Source organism: Trematomus bernacchii, unplaced genomic scaffold (genome assembly GCF_902827165.1).
Source record: "Trematomus bernacchii unplaced genomic scaffold, fTreBer1.1, whole genome shotgun sequence".
In the NCBI taxonomy this organism is placed as follows: Eukaryota; Metazoa; Chordata; class Actinopteri; order Perciformes; family Nototheniidae; genus Trematomus; species Trematomus bernacchii.
The window spans coordinates 12,950,446-12,965,869 of record NW_022987720.1 but is presented as its reverse complement, the minus strand read 5'-3'; the positions used below and the strand labels follow the sequence as shown (position 1 = coordinate 12,965,869).

Here is a 15,424-nt window from a genome sequence, read left to right as displayed (position 1 = left end):
TTGCTCTGGCCGTCAGCTGTATTGGTAACATAATGCTCAACAAAGTATGTGCTGAGCTCTTAAAACCATGGTGATTAGGTCCAATGGAGAATGAAACTGAGACCATCAGACAGGTTGAGGATCACACACCCAACATGCGGCCAAATTAGCTTTATTTGGAAGTTAAAGAAGGGTCTCGAATAATCCCTACAGCAAGGGATATTTGGAAAGGTGCACAACTGCAGTAAGGAAATAAGGTGAAAGAGCTTGTACTGTAGGCTGTTACATTTCAATTCACATCATTTTCCAAATAGTTCTTCCAAAAAGACTTGAGTTGTGCTGTCAAAAGTAAGAAAACCAACGACCTGATAGACAAGAATCAAAACTCAAGTTGTAATATATGGTTTTCCTTGAAGACCGGTCTGCTCAAGACAAGTTCAAGCCTTGTTTTTGTCTCTTTCTCAATATCAATCTTAGAAAAACTAGATTACTTCTGTGGAATGCCAGGAAAGTCCAATCGAAAACAGATACGTATAGATAGTGTGGGGCCAAATCGAAAGGCTACAAAGTGCCATGACGGCTGAACCAAGCTTTGAACTACTGACTGACTTAATGTTTTCATAAAGAAGGGAGACAGAGACCAAGTTGAGCTTATCGAGCAGCTCTCATTCCTGGCTAGACCCCGAAGAAGAACAGCAGGAACCCACATGCTGACTGAAGTCTCCAGACAAATATGTGAGGATCTTTATTTCTCCGTCTGGATCCTTCTTGGCTGGATCCTTCTAAGCTTCTCGGCTTCATCTGCAATCCCTTATTACCTAATAAATAATTTTCAGGTTGGGATTGATGAGCAATTTGATGACCTGATCTCTGACCTTTGCAGTAGGTCTGCTCACGCTGAGCAATATCCAATTTCATACTCATACATCGATACCAGCAGTGATTTTAAACCACTATGAATCTCCCGAATGCCACTTAAGAGCCAAACGTTTAGATTCATACACCAGAGAGATTTACCAGAGCAATTATCACATAATGTACTTCCTGTATTAATGCGCACTAATGTGTTTCTTTTCTCATAATGTCAACTGTGAAGCACTTGGCTTTGTTTTCTGGAATCACAGAGATATTTTTAACTTGGAAAGAGACTCTACACAGGAGGTCATTATGTCAGCAGGACAACTCTCCCATCTTCCCTTTGTCTCATGAGACAAGAGGATGGCCAAATAAACAGTGCAATATAGAACGTTGAATACAATGGCCTGGCAATAAATACTCCATTTGTGACGTTTATACAGAGCTGTGGATTCAATCTGTAGTCACGTTTCATTCCTTTTCAGTCTCTGGTTATTTATTTGAATTCCAACACATTGTTAGGGGATCTTTTGTCATCTTGTATTTATGAGCACACACTCACACACACACACAAAAACGTTCACCTTGGCTCACCCTTCAGAGATCACTCGTTGTTGCTCTCCTTTATCTTTATCGCCATTCATTTCCAACAGAGGGAAAAAGAATTTGGCTTCTTCTCCAAAGCAGTTCTCAAACCCACACATACTTTTTGTTGTCCAATTCTTAATTTACTGCAAACAGATTTGTTCATTTTCTTTCTCTCCCTCTCTATCCCAGGCGCACTTTGGCTCCAGGCACTTATTTTATTACACTGATGAATTACAAATTAAATGAATTAATCCATGTTAGCTTCTAGTGTTTTATTCCACAACTCATAAACAAAAAGAATTCCTCTCAGATATCCCTTATTTTTTATTATTTTGTTGTGTTTGGGATGTTTCTGGAAGTCAGACTTTGACTTGTGGGTTTAGACTCCTAGCCAATCACAGCGCAGAGGTTAGGGCAGGAGCTGGCAGCCCATGTTCTGCGGCTTGGTTCCCCAGCGAAAGAGCAGGGTAACGATCTAGCCTGGGACCATTTACCGTGTGTCAAAACCTCTGTCTCCCCTTTTTCACTCCGTCTCTACAATAAAGGCAATTCACCATTTCTAGATGTATAAAGAGCAGCAGGTCTATTTGTCTTTTTGGAGAAGTTTGAGGATTAGCTACACTCTCAGGCAGAGAGGCCAGTGTACGGGATGCAGTATTCACCAAGCAGAATTTGAAAAAATCTGGCAATGTGACACCTTTTTTACCCATGGTGTGGGCGTATTTATTTGTACTTTACACTGGAAACCATCAGAAAATAACAATATATTTCTCTGACACACTGCTTTGTTCTCCCAAACTCTGTTTCCTCTCTCCATTTATTTTCCAGCCTGCTCAACCTATGCCCAATCCCTATCTCTCTTTCTTGTGCTTATTGAGCCAAGGTGGGATAAAACAGGGCCGGCCTGCTAACCAATCAGAGCAGACTAGGCTGAAACGAGGTGCTGCAGCACAGGCGGTATGAAAAATAAAGACATTTTTGATCATTAAAACATGGAACAAACATGTCACAGTAGAGGCACAAAACACTAATATGAATCTGAAAATGAGCATAATATGTTCTCTTTTAAAATAAAAAAAACAGTCTTCTCCATCTGCCCTTTTATACAGGAGTGGCAAACCATAAGGAACCAATAGAGATGTTTTATTTCTCACACTGCAGAGTCGTGGCATATTTATGAGTAGAGAATGGCTGCATGAGAAATCAGGAGGATCGGTTCCAGCTAGCGTTGCACAACTGTTTAAAACAAACAAATCAAAAGTTACCCTGTTGTAAATAGTTCTCTAAAAAAGTAAGACTACTTCATTGTTTTTCCTCTTAAAAGTGCAGGTACAGAAAAACCCTTGCAATACTTGAGGAGATAAGTTGAAGTTGCTTACTATTTCATTCAACTCTTGCTGTCAGGTAGGTATGTGTTATTGGTCAAAAAACATCTAACCTCCAAAACACATTATTTTTGTAATTATGCTGTGGTAAACCTCTCTGTCTCTCTGTCACTTAGGATGTGGAACCATCTCAACTCAAAACATGTTGATGTTGTCCATGAAAACCTCAAAGGCATAATTTAACAGAGTTATACTGCCAAGAGTGATTCTAAAAGCAGGTTTTTTTTTTAGGACTGAGACACAGATGTATCTGTCAAAACAGAATGTATGTCATGTTATCCATGCCAATCACAGCATCTGGTCATACGCATCATTTCCTGCAGCTATTGAAATAAAAAAACAGAGGAAATCTTCAAAGCTGTTCTATGAGTCAATCTTTGGAAAGTTAAGAAAGATTCCTCTTACTAGAGGATAAGTCAACAAAAAGCAATGAAGTTTTACAGCCAAGCCCTCACCGATTTGTTCTGCCAGACTTTTCAGAACACCATGAGCTCTGAGAGGGAGAGGTCATAAATTAGTGTGTTTGTGTGAGGAGGGACCAAACTATCGAAGCAGCAGACATCCTCCTCTGCTGACTGATATGTTCCAATTACCTTCACTTGTATACTATACAACTTCAGCCATCCAGGCAGCAGCAACAACACGACAATCAATATTGCAATGGCCCTGAATCCTCATCAACATCTTTGTTGTCCTCAATTAGCTCGCAGCAACACAGCGCAGAATCTGCAGCAGGCGGCGAGTGTCGGATGTGTTTTAATGCCCAGCTGGGAGAGTTTTCTTTAGATTCTCCAGGGTCTCAGAATATGTTCATTTGGCTCCCACGCCAACAAGGTGAAATTTAACACAAACTCTTGTCACCCACTCTTTCCTCTGAGGAAAAACTGCCATTCATCAACGTAAGCGCTTCCTGTGAGGAAACTGAAGTGCCACCCACCATTCAAAGCACTCTCGCCGCTCTTCTTTACACCAAAGCCCTGTGAACGCTAGAATCGAAAGGGCGCACACACACGCACGCACGCACACACACACACACACACACACACACACACACACACACACACACACACACACACACACACACACACACACACACACACACACACACCACACACACACACACACACACACACACACACACACACACACACACACACACACACACACACACACACACACACACACACACACACACACACACACACACACACACACACACACACACACACACACACACACACACACACACACACACACACACACACACACACACACACACACACACACACACACACACACACACACACACACACACACACACACACACACACACACACTCACACAAATACTATGCTAAAGCAGGTTTGTAGGTTTGAATGGACAAGACTGAACGTTTATGTTAAGAAACATAAGTACTTAACATTACTGATTTGCAAAAGCAATATTTCATATTTTCAGTAAATGTCAAAGCAGACTGATTTATAAATGGAAAAAAGCATTAAACTGAATAAAACTATTCATATTTTACTCAACATTACAAACACACCTTCTTAAATTGAATTTTTCAATATCAAATAATACAAACAAATATGTGATTTAAATCCTTTGTTTTCAGTTATATTAAGTGACTTTACTTGAAATAGACATCCAACACAGTCATTTGCTGTCTTAGTTTATACATTTAAAATACAGTCTGTGATCTCGATGGGTGCATTCAATGTCTTGGAGGAGATGAAGATTTGCTGTTTAGATGCTGGCTCTCAGATCTTACATTTGGGAACATCCCACCGATAAATGGGGGAACAATCAGTAAAAATGTATGCTTTCACCTTCATTTCATAAGACAAATCTCAAGTGTGTGCAAATTGATTTCCATACTGTTCTCACTGTTTACTGTATTTAGCCAAGTATCAATAATTTTGTATTTAAATCAGTTTTTAATAGTTTTAATAGAGACACTAACCTAGTTGGTAGAGTCTAGTCTAGTCTGGTCCCGTTGCTGTTGACAGTCAAGAGATACATTGATACAGTGTGGTGTCTTAAGTATCTGCTGATTCAAATGGCTCCTGTCTGTCTCACTACATTTGTGTAGAGTATTACTATGAGCTCAGAACATTCTCATAATACACACATACACACAGAATGATTCACACCTGTATTTCAGGATCCACACTTGTGTTTTTCAATGCACACACAAATGTGTTCCGTTTCATATACATGTAAATACAATCAAAATACAGAAAAAAGTTTTACATATGTATTTTTGATCCACACATATTTGTTTTCCGTTTAAAACCGCTGAACCTGCAAACACAAACCGCTTTCTGTGCATGGATCGCTGTGCATTCGTGTGTGGGTTTTTTGAGACTCCCCTGACGGTCACCCAATTCGTACTTGTAATATTTTCTATCTATAGCCAATCAGATGTCTCCTCCATTCTAAGCCAATCACATGAGCGCGCCCCCACGAGGGTATGATTTCTTGCGTTCATGACGTAGCGCTTCATATACGCATTTTGCGCTGTGCGGAGCTGACAGGTCCATCTCAGGACACCTCCACTCTCAGTACATTGCCATTTTCCGAACAGGAAATGCACGCAAATACAATCTTTTATTATTATTAAGGTACAGCGCCACTTTTCGAACCATTAATGAATGCTTGTGTACACAAAACCGTTTTAAATGTGTGTTTCCTGTATGGCGATTACAGCTGCTTTATTTATGTCTGTATGAAATTGATGTGAGTGTGGATGGAGCAGCTACAGGTTAGCTTAGCCTGATCGATTAGTGGCCTGTACTACGAAGCCAGTTCAACAGACCCTGGATATCTCTGAGTTATCTGGCTGAACTAACCCTAACAAACGAGATCTCGCTAAGCGGTCCTACGACGCTGGTTATCAACTCGGTAAATCAACCCAGGTTTCTCTGTCCAGCTATGAGCGTGTGCATGTGAAAGGGGCGGGGCTAGCAATATTTGACCAATCACAAACAGGGACAAGCGTACTGACAGCGCAGCGTCATACTTCCTGAATGAAAAGTAAACTATAATATTGGACAAATATGAAGAACTTAAACTTTAAACATCCATGACTTAAACACTTTATCCAGGATAAAAGCAACATAGCTGCACCTGCAAGGTGAATACAGCTGGTAAAAGAAAAAGTGTTTGAATGCGTACATTAACAGGTTTATCACTGCCCCATCTAAGACACGAGTGGATCTGACTTTAATTACATTTGACTCAAGTGTTTCGTCAACTTAATGTGTTGTTTAAAATAACACTTCTGCATACAGTATGTAACAATGTACGTGTTGCACGGCCAGATACGGCTCGAGAAGCTGACTCAGATGAATGAGGCGAGTAAACACAGCTGACAGCCGCGGTGAAACTCGAGCGATTATTCGCATCTCATCCGGTGTGAACGCACCATTATTACAAGTATTATATAATTACAAAATAAAATCGCCACTTTCCGAACAGGAAATGCACGCAAATACAATCTTTTATATTATTATTATTATTATTATTATTATATCAATAAAGACATATTGTATTTTAGTTACACCCGCTATTGATTAATTTGGTCAACATTGGACCTTGACACCGTCCACATAGCTATAGTGAAATAATATAATAGAAAACAACAACAACTTCCTTATCCGTCCTGAGATTAGCGCCTGCAGGCAGGCTCCATGGACCTGTCAGCTCCGGACAGCGCAAAATGCGTATATGAAGCGCTACGTCATGAATGCAAGAAAGCATACCCTCGTGGGGGCGCGCTCATGTGATTGGCTTAGAATGGAGGAGACATCTGATTGGCTATAGATAACAAAAATTACAAGTACGAATCGGGTGATCGTCGGGGGGAGTCTCAAAAAACCCACACACGATTGTACAGCGATCCGTGCACAGAAAGCGGTTTATGTTTGCAGGTTCAGCGGTTTTAACCGGAAAACAAATATGTGTGGATCAAAAATACACATGTAAAATTTGTTTCTGTATTTGGATTGTATTTACACGTACAGTATATGAAACGGAACACATTTGTGTGTGCATTGAAAAACACAAGTGTGAATCATTTTGTGGATCATGAAATACAGGTGTGAATCCTTCTGTGTGCATGTGTGTATTATGAGACTGTTCTGAGCCCATATATTACTACATAATGCAGTTCACTCAGGTTAAGCAAAAGTTCACTAACCCCCAGTACTCTGCACAGTTTACTGTCCTTGTCCACATCTCGTATTTCGCCCAAGTTAGTCTTTTCCCCCCTTTTTCCATGAATTGCACGATACATGACGTAGGCATGATGAATGACTATTTCTGTTTGAACACACACACACACACACACACACACACACACACACACACACACACACACACACACACACACACACACACACACACACACACACACACACACACAACACACACACACACACACACACACACACACACACACACACACACACACACACACACACACACACACACACACACACACACACACACACACACACATCACACACACACACACACACACACACACACACACACACACACACACACACACACACACACACACACACACACACACACACACACACGAGGCTGGGGCCATTGTAGTTACCCACTCATTCAAGAAGTGCATGCTGCGTGCATCTTGGTTGACATAAATTGATAGATTGAAGATGTTTTCATAGATTTCAGTAATACTTAAAGGTGGGGTAGGTAATTTTGGAGAAACCAGCTCGAGATCGCTAGAATTTCAAAATACACAGCCGGAAAAAATCTGCCACTTGCTTACAGAGCCCCTCCTCCAACACACACGAACGCGCACATGACCAATGAGGGCACGAGATAAGTTTGTGCACAGATGGAAGGCTGACAGGCAGGTAGGCCATCCAGTTATTTTAGCCGGGCCGGCTAAAATGATTGGTCGTGCTTTTTACAGTACTACGGCTTCCACAGATGAAATTTTTTTATGGATTTTTTGTCAAAGCACTTAAGATATTCATTGCTATCGGGATGTTAAGAGCATTCCATGGAATATAACAAAAAGTGTATCTCGAGCCGGTTTCTCAAACTTACCTACCACACCTTTAAGTATATTTAGTGTTATATGTTAAATGGTATTTAGAAATGGTAAACATAATACAATATAATGTTGTGAACTGGCAAAAACAATTGAATGTCGACAACAGCCAGTCTTCTTGTCCTCATAGACCCTCTTCAACCTTTGAGGTTTTATGTCTGCGAGCGAGATAATTCGAACATCTCTTTTATATTTCGAACAACGCAAAGAGCAGTTACAGCTGCATCATGTGGTTGATCAAATGAAGATGATGCTTGTCAAGCCGAATAAAACTTGGTTACCCGAAACGAATAATATAATATTCTGTTCTCAACCCGAGCACATTTTTTATTGGAATAGTTCCCTAAACAAAAAGCTTAAACATAGTGAACACATTCTTGACTCTTGATTCAGGCCACTAAGAATAGCAGCACGGAGACATTTTGTAAATTATCAAAGAGCTTTATGTGTCCAGGTAAATAAATGAGTCCTTAAATAAACAACTGTCTTCACGGCCTGCCCTCTGCTCAACCTCCCTGCTTCTCTTCCACACTCCTCTTTCTCCATCTCTCCCACAGCCCTGCTGCTCCATGACATAAGCCACTTTATCGCACCCACCCTGCAGCCAGCATATAAATAACGTCTCACTGTTAAACTGCCGTGGGTGAATCAAGCCATAAGTTATATCTTCTGGTGGTTGCATCTATTTTCATATAAAAAGTGTGGCCCATTCAGGGATATAAAAAGAAAAAGACAAAATAAAAGCCACAAAATACACTAACCTCATACCAGCAAGACCGTTTAAAAAGGACATGATTGAATAGTTTAAATAGGGTTGTTTATGATGGGGTCAAGGGGCAGGGTAGAAAACAACCAAACCTTGAAGCATCAGCCAGGATGCAACATCGCAGAAAGGCCAAACATCCTCTTTACAACACAAGCACAGACCTGGCCCAATGCTCTCCTGCAAGCAAACACACACTGGCCATTTGAATTCTTCAACAACTTGTCAACATTTTCAGCAGACTGACAGCAAAGTCTAATTCAGTATAAGCAGCTGAACCTGATCAGTGAACTTCACCTTCATCTCCATCTCATTTGTGGACATATAAAACACACTGGTGCGGAGGAGATGGCATTCTCGTAAAACTGGCGTCAATTAACGACTGAGGATGAAACTAGTGTGACATCGATTCACTTTGAAGACAAAATCAAAGAATGAAAGAAGTGGAAAACAGTGAGACTTGTTGTCACAGAGGATCGCATGACAAGCAAATGCACCATGAGCTCAAAGGACAGACGGCTACAAGAGGAACATTGTGTTGTCCAAGCTGCCCTCAGGTCCTGTTGCTATTCTCCAACCCGCATCCCATCACGCTGTCAACATGAGGAAGATCACTCATTAGCTAAGCAATGCGCTTGTGAGTGTGCACTTGTTGGAGTACGCAGGTGTTGACACATGGTTTGTGTATTCTCTCGCATTTAAATGTGGTTTGCAAGACTACATTGATGCTATAAAAAGAAACACATGATGGGCGAATCAAATTGTGACCTGAACATCTCTGCCCTGCAGGCTTTTTCTTTCAGCCAGTGTCAGATCCTGTTGTTATTCTCCAAGCAGCAGGCTGAGCAAGGACCAGAGTGGAATATGTTTGTAGCTTCAACGTCACATTAGCAAAGAAGAGCTAATTTCTGAGCTGTCAGAGATAAAAAGGCCGTGCTGACAGCCATTTACATGATCAGTCAAAATGTGCACCAGTAAGATGCATAGTTTTGTGTGTGTCTGTTTGTGCGGCCATATTAGTTACAGTTTGTAAGCTAATGAAGTTATGGTGATCTTGATTTTCTCCACTCTTAAGAAGAAGCTACATGGCTAGCATGTGACGCAGATTAGGAGCAAGACTGAGAGATTCTTTAAAGGAAAAAACATCCAATAACATGTAACCACTGTTGTCTCATGGATGCTGAATGATTTCTGGATTTGTTGTTAAAAATAGGTTTGTATATTATTTTCTGCAAATACTGACACTTGACAAACATGTACAAATTCAGGCTTGGTTATGGACTCTGGGTACAGCTGAAAGTAACAGAAAGATTAAAGTAATGTGAACAGACACCAGCAAGAAACCACACACAACCACTTGAATTGGAAAATATCCATGGGGTGAATGATTGCAAATGGCTAGTAGTGTGGATCAAAATAACCATATAAAAGGCACATTTAAAGAAACAAGAACACCTGCCTGCAGCTACAATTTAATGTGTTTAGAGCATAAAGTATTATTGTTAAGGATGTCTAAACACAGAGAGATGCTTAAACAATTCATGGAGGCCAGAAAGGGTTAGAGGTAAAAGCACATCAACTTCTTTAAGCTACCTACATAAAAAAAAAGATTGGTAGCAGCCCAAATCGTAACCAACTGGATTAAAGAAAAACTCCAAATGTGATGTTGATATTTTATTAATCTCTTCAAAATCAATTGCCAGAATCCTTTTTTTAAATACAAACTCAACAATAGACGGGATAGTAATAGCTGGATCCGTCTTAACATTAACGTCAGTCAGTTGGACGACACAGATGGCGGAGTGTCCCGCTGTTACTGTATCATGTACAAACAAAAGCACTTCGGTACAATAGTACAAATTCTCCCTTTTGTGTTGTGTGCTCGTACAGACTGACAGAACAGCTGTAATTGTGTAAAGAGGAAGGAGAGGCCTCCACTTGCCCGCAGGTAGCTGTTACCCTCCACAGTGCTGAAGCGGAGGGAGAGGATAGTCTTTGTCTGCTAGCTGCGATGATGAGCCATTTCAAATAAAGAAGAAGGAAGAATCCAACAGGCACTATACAGACACTTTCCCACAGCTGATCAATGGCCTGTGGGGAGGTATTGTGTAGATATGGTCAACACTGACACCAACAACTGAGCATTTCATTTCAAATGACAATCTCTGAACACGTGTGTAGGGGGTTCAATGTGGAAGTTTGAATTGTTTTTACTTAAAGGGGACCTATCATGCAAAATGCACTTTTGTACGTCTTTTATACATGAATATGTGTCCCCGGTGTTCCAGGGAACTCACCAAGTGTCAGAAAACACAACCCTCTCTCTTTTCCTCCATACCCAAATCTCTAAAAACGGGGCTGCAACGGATCTGATACAGACTGATCCAGATTTGAACATTCCTCTGACGTCAGGACGGCGGAGCTGACCTATCAGGGGAATGAGAGGTTGCCGTGGCATGGTAACAGCATGGTAACACGACGCTCGTAACTCGGCCCCCTCCTTTGCAGGGGGGCGTGGTCAGCTGCAGCGCATGCAAAGACAGGGTGGAGGAAAGCAAAATAGAGCGAAATGAGGCATGGCTAAAATGCATAATCTGTTTGGTATTTTGAAAAAGAAAACGTATAAATATACCTTATATAGGTATGGTCCTACAATATATTATTCAAATATAGCATGATAGGTCCACTTTAAGACATGTATGGGTTAATTTGCATTGATACATGCAGTCACCCCATCCTCTAACATCTGCCAGCTTTCGGAGATGTAAACAGGAAGTTTAATGTGCCCATGGACTCAGTTATGCCCCTTTCACACCAACGCGGTTCTCGTGCCGTGGTTCATTGTTTATCAATGTGTTTCAGCGGCATTTACCGACCGCTGCAGTGCTGCTCTTCCACCGGAGTTTATTCTCCCGTTAACTCACACGGCAGCGGCCGCTGTAAAGTATTCACTGTCTGACTGTCACACAAGCAGCTGATACATATCCCCAATTCCCCTTAAGTGAATGTGTGTCAGTCTGAATTGACGCTGTTTGGCGTCACAACGCTGTTATGAAAGTTTCTCTGGTATAAAATGGGTGATGTTAGCATAGCAACCGAAGCTAAACTGACTATCTTGACTACTTGTTGCTATCCTATTGTGGCATAAACCATTTTCTACAGGCTCATTTTACCGGCGTATTTTTCATTATGATTCTACTTGTGATAGTCGGACATGACGACCTGTGAAGCCCATGTATTGATTCCATCCGATAGCATGCTATAATACAAAACAAAACGTCTGCCTGCACTCCACAATGATCAATAACAGCGAACGGATGGTCAAAGTAAGGTACAAATAAACAGAATCACACGAAGCCTGGTTAGTGTTGCCTGACTTAAAGTGTGTTTTTTTTATAAGTGTGTGGTTGCGTTCTAGTCCCTTTCTAGTCAGTGCTACTGCTTGTTACAACTTGTATTTGCCGTACTCGCCATAAACTGTTAGCTCAGGTTAATCTCGCCCCCCTCCGACGTAAGCGTGACGTATGCGGTTCTTGCTTCTAGACCGACAATTTTTTGGTGTTTGGTAAGCACCGGTTTTCGGTGCATAGAGCCGGCTCCGCTGCGGTGTGAACAGGAAAAACTGGTGCTTATCAGGCTCTAGCTCCGAACCGGCCCTGGAACCGCGTTGGTGTGAAAGGGGCATGTGTTAGTTTGGCTAGCTGAGAAACGTAACTTAGCCTACATTTGTTTACATTTTGTAAACCATTTAAAGTATGCTGAATCAGCTATTAGCATTTCCTGTTTGTATTCGATTTGTACATTTACATAAAATATCACCAGATTACTTAAACAATTAAAGAAACACCATTACTCTCATTCATGTTCTGGAGTTATAAGAAGCGTCTTTTTTATGATTTCTTTCTTACTTTTTATTTGCGGTGTTCATTGCAAAAAATGATATCCTAGAGAATTGTAAACTCCACTGAATCCGATGTTCGTCATGTCTGTGTAGTTTTGAACACCTCACAGTGTAAATATGTTCTCTAAAGTAACCAGACACTGACAAATGAAAAAGTGGGAAATGGGGAAGATAACAAAATCACACATGAAGAAATACAGTCAGGTCCAAAAATGTTGGACATTAAGACCATTTTCATAACTATGGCTCTATACACCACCACAATGGACTTTAAATTAAACAATCAATATGTGCTGTGTGTAATTGCAGCTTTAATTTACAACACATTTTATAAGTGGTATCTCCTTTTTAAGGGACCAAAAGTGATTGGACAATTGGCTGCTTAGCTGTTTCATGGCCAGGTGTGTGATATGTCCTTGTTAGTTCATTTACAAGGAGCAGATAAAAGGTCTAGAGTTCATTTCAAGTGTGGTATTTGCATTTGGAATGTGTCGTTGTCAATCTTCAATTGGAAGTCTAAAGAGCTGTCCCTATCAGTGAAGCAAGCATCAGTAGGCTGAAACATCAAAACCCTTCAGAGAAATAGCAAAAACATTAGCTGTGGCCAAATCAACAGTTTGTTACATTCTTAAAAAGAAATAACGCACTGGTGAGCTCAAAGCCCTTCACAACAGTTGGCTAGATCAAGAAAACTCTCCAGGAGGCGAGTGTATCTGTGTCAAAGTTAAAAATCAAGAGAAGACTTCACCAGAGTAAATGCAGAGGGTTCCCCACACAATGTGAACCATCAGTGAGCCTCAAAACCAGGAAGACCAGATTAGAGTTTACTAAAACACATCTAAAAGTTCTGAAACAATATCCTATGGATGGACAGATGAGACAAAGATCAACTTGTACCAGAATGATAGGAAGAGGAGAGTATGGAGAAGGGAAGGAACTGCTCATGATCCAAAGCACCTTATCAGTGAAGCATGGGGCTGGTAGTGTTAGGGCGTGGGCATGTATGGCTGCTAATGGAACTGGTTCCCTTGTATTTATTGATGATGTGACTGCTGACAAAAGCATCAGGATGAACTCTGAAGTGTTTCAGGCAATGTTCTCTGCTCATATTCAGCCAAAAGCTTCAGAACTCATTGGACGGCGCTTCATATTGCAGATGGGAAATTACCCGACGCATACTGCGAAAGCAACCACAGTTTGTTTAAGCAAAGAAGTGGAATGTTCTGAAATGTCCAAGTCAATCACATGACCTGAATCCAATTGAGCATGCATTTCACTTGCTGAAGACAAAACTAAAGGGAAACTGCCCAAAGAACAAGCAGGAACTGAAGACAGCTGCAGTAGAGGCCTGGAAGAGCATCAGGGACAAAACCCAGCGTCTGCAAAGGATGTGCAACTAAATATTAAAAGTGACAATTTGATTTATGATTATGTTACTTTGTCCAATTATTTTTGGTCCCTTAAAAGGGAGATACCACATATAAAATGTGTTGTAATTCCGACACCATTCACATGATTTGGATGTAAATACCCTCAAATGAAAGCTGACAGTCTGCACTTTAAGCACATATTGAGTGTTTCATTTCTAGTCCATTGTGGTGGTATACAGAGCCAAAATGATGAAGATGTTGTGTGTATATATATATATATATATATATATATATATATATATATATATATATATATATATATGGACCAAAACACATGTATTCATAAATGCTAGCAGATTCTCACAGACTGTAAAAATAATCTCTGCAAAGGTAGTAGCTCGATCCCTAAGGGAGAATTGAAGTTATTACTCATAAGCTTACACTGCCCCCCCCCCCCCCTGGGGTTGTAAGACTTACACATTATTATGCTATGATTGCTAAAAACTCTGAGAGGGGGCAGATCAGACATGGCACAAAGAAAAACACTGAACTGAGAGGGAAGGGGAAATCCTACTTTGATTTATTTTTTGTACCCAACAATAAAGGGGAACTATGAGAAAAAGGGAAGACCCCTCTTAGGTATCATTAACATTTTTAAACTGTATATTTCTGTTACTCATACTTTGAAATGTGCATTTTGTCCCCAAAAGTTACTTTTTAGCCTAGACCACATGAACTTAATGGATATCATGGTACTGTATTATGTTTTTATTATCTTACTATTAAGTGTGTTGTCAAATACTGGCTACACACTCTTTCCACAGACAAACAGTCTGAGGAGGGGCTCTCACATCCTGGACCATTAACTTTCTAAACTCTAGAGAAAAGTCAAATGTCCTTCGTTAATGGTGTGTAATTTATTGCTGCTGTATGATTGATGATGCTCTTGATCAGTTATTATTGTGTTCGGTACTACAATTTATTCCCAAAGTGAAATGTATGTACATTACGAGCATTAAGCATGTTGAGAATCTGTCAGCTCAACACAGATGAGGCTATGAGACAAAAGTGGAATTGAAGTGAAGATAAAATAAAATATATAAAAATCCCCAGCTGTCTCGGTCACTGCAGCGGCTCTGCTCTGCTCCTCGCACCTCCCCTGCTTCAAACAGATCTTAGCAATCTGTTATGTCTGTGAGACTGGCTGGAGCTGTAACTAAGCAGCCTGCAGGCTGAGTGATGGAGCGGCAGTCAGTATGACGCGGGATCAATCGGAGAAATATAATATACTGCAGGTAGCAACCCCCTGCCGACTCCAGCCCGGAAAATAACAATGTGAGCCATTGCAAACCGGCTCTGGGGTATAACTCCACTTCATGTAGCAAGTCAAGCATTTTCGCACGCCACTGTTCCTGTGTCTAACTTTATGCAGAAGTACAATTGCTGAGCCTTTCTTCAGAAGCAACGACATGTCGCATGGTGGCCTTT

The 15,424-nt window shown here is 40.8% G+C and overlaps 1 protein-coding gene across 3 annotated transcripts in view; it reads right to left on the bottom strand.

Moving 5' to 3' along the window:
* The window catches only part of stat5a (signal transducer and activator of transcription 5a), a 64,094-nt gene that overhangs the window by 29,541 nt on the left and 19,129 nt on the right, over nt 1-15,424 (bottom strand). The window lies entirely within an intron of this gene.